We start from the raw sequence: 2,042 nt of genomic DNA, 5'->3' as shown, positions 1-2,042 counted from the left end.
CCCTTTCCCCTGTTCTCCCCCCCACCCCACCCCCCCGGAGAAGTTGGTAAATACCTTAATCCACTCCCGGAGACGGGGGATTATGCCACAATTTCCAAGCTGAATTTCACTGAGCACTTTTGCCCAGCTACAAGTGTGGGGGTAAAATGGCGGTTGAAATCCTGCGCTTCTCCATCGCCCGGGGAACTTTCTGCGTGGCTGCACCTCCGTGCCCGGGCTGCCGCAGCCAGGACCTGTAAAATGTCCTCTCCCTGCCGGGTAGGGATTTCCACGTAAGAAGACCTGCTCTCGCGAAAGGAATACTTGCAAATGGTTCAGATGGCTCCTCTTTATTGAGGCGTTCAGGGAATGCGAACCGGGCAGCTTAGAAAATGCTGCCCTCTTTCCACTTGAAACCTGACTATACGGAGGGACTTTTCAGTGGCTCTTTCAGGGGGTTAAGCGAAGTTGAACATTTTTCAACTCTCGGGGAAGCGGAATGCGCCGTAGCCCGCTTTTACCTGAATGTAACTCACTTTGCACAGGCAGAGTGCTTATGAGGATGGCTTTCCCTGGGGTCTCCTAACTTACTGCTTGCTTGTACTACACTAATATCCTTGATTTGTTGTCTCAACTTAGATGCTGAAGGTCAAATTGTTTCCTTACGTGAAACTGTAATTAGATTATATGCGTGTGTGTGTCTGTGCACCGCTGTATGTCGACACTATTTGGTTACAGGACCCGCACCGTTTTCTAAGAGACCTTATTTTTAACCTCCTCCCTTTCCCGCTAACGCCAGGTATTTACCCATCCTCTGTGCGAATGTTAGCGGTGCAGGATGTGAGAGCTTCTCGTTGATTATTACAGTGAGGAAAGGACATACTTTAAACGCGGAGCCATGAGCCTTTTCCCACCCACCTTGCATAAAGTGCATTCATGTGAAATATTTGGAATGCCTTCCTTTATGTGCCTCTGCTCGCAGCCGAGCACGAGGTGAGCTGCATCCCTCCGAAATTTAACCGTGATGAACCGAGAGGGAAAAAGCCTGCCCAAGAAATTCGAAAATAAAATCAAAACCTGGAAGCTTTTACAAATATTGGAAGTCCTTTCGACCACATACGCCATGATGGTGAACGCAGTGGCTTTGTTTGCACTTCACGTTTAAGGTTCGGCCGTATATTTTTGTGGTGTCCTCTGCGCCCTGATACTTTTTGGCTTTTGACGGTTGAGGAGGTTATTTTCATACTCGGTTGGTCCAGGACCTGGGTACTCCTTGACGAGCAGGGTTTTGCAGTTTGCTATTACCAGTGACAACAATGTAGTCATCATTTCATCCCGAAGCTGTCTTTGGCGTGTTTCCTTGAAAACCTCCTAAAAATCGTGTACCGTTCCTGGTCCACATGATCCGAGGTTAAACTTTCACACGATTCGAACAACACGATTGTATTTCTATTATGCTTAACGTCACTTATCATATTACTAGACAAATTAATCGCGATTGCAATTTCTTCCATGGGAAGGGAATCCTACCCTCACGACGGTGGTGTGCACCGGCCTAGTCATCCTCCTGCTGTTTTATCTCTGTCGTTTCGCCCCCCATAATCAGTGTCTTTTTTAAAGGTTTTGTGCCTTAACACGATATCAGCAAGCCGGGGCGCGGGGAAAGGAGGGGGGATGCGAATCTTCCACGGGATTGTAATCAGTGCTAGAACGGAGCGGGTGAGATGTGATCTGGCCAGGTTATGAATAATATTTCCACGTGCACCTCGGGGAGCGTGAGAAACATATTTATCGGAAAAACCTTCCCCGGGATAAATCGCTGGCCGCTCTTTCCTCAGGACATCGGAGGGGACAACACGCGTTGTTTGCCCGGAACGACCACTTGGCCTCTAAGTTTTCCTTATCTCGGGGCTTTGTCTTTTGCACAAAACCCCACGTTGACACGCAGGGCAGGGGAAGGGGGAGGAGAAGCTGGCCGGGCAGGGCTCTCCCGGTGCGGAGCCGGCTGCGCAGCCGGGTGGGCACCGGGCGGCGGCGCCGGGTCAGCTCGGCGGGGCGGGAGG

General features: G+C 50.4%; 1 protein-coding gene across 1 annotated transcript in view; it reads left to right on the top strand.

The window, feature by feature from the left end:
• ZIC4 (Zic family member 4) overlaps positions 1-2,042 on the top strand; it is a 13,593-nt gene that overhangs the window by 8,937 nt on the left and 2,614 nt on the right. The gene's annotated exons all lie outside the window — the stretch shown is intronic.

This window comes from Charadrius vociferus, unplaced genomic scaffold (assembly GCF_000708025.1).
Source record: "Charadrius vociferus isolate BGI_N301 unplaced genomic scaffold, ASM70802v2 scaffold650, whole genome shotgun sequence".
NCBI lineage: Eukaryota > Metazoa > Chordata > Aves > Charadriiformes > Charadriidae > Charadrius > Charadrius vociferus.
Note: the sequence above shows the minus strand (reverse complement) of the source record. Positions and strands in the feature narration are given on the sequence as shown.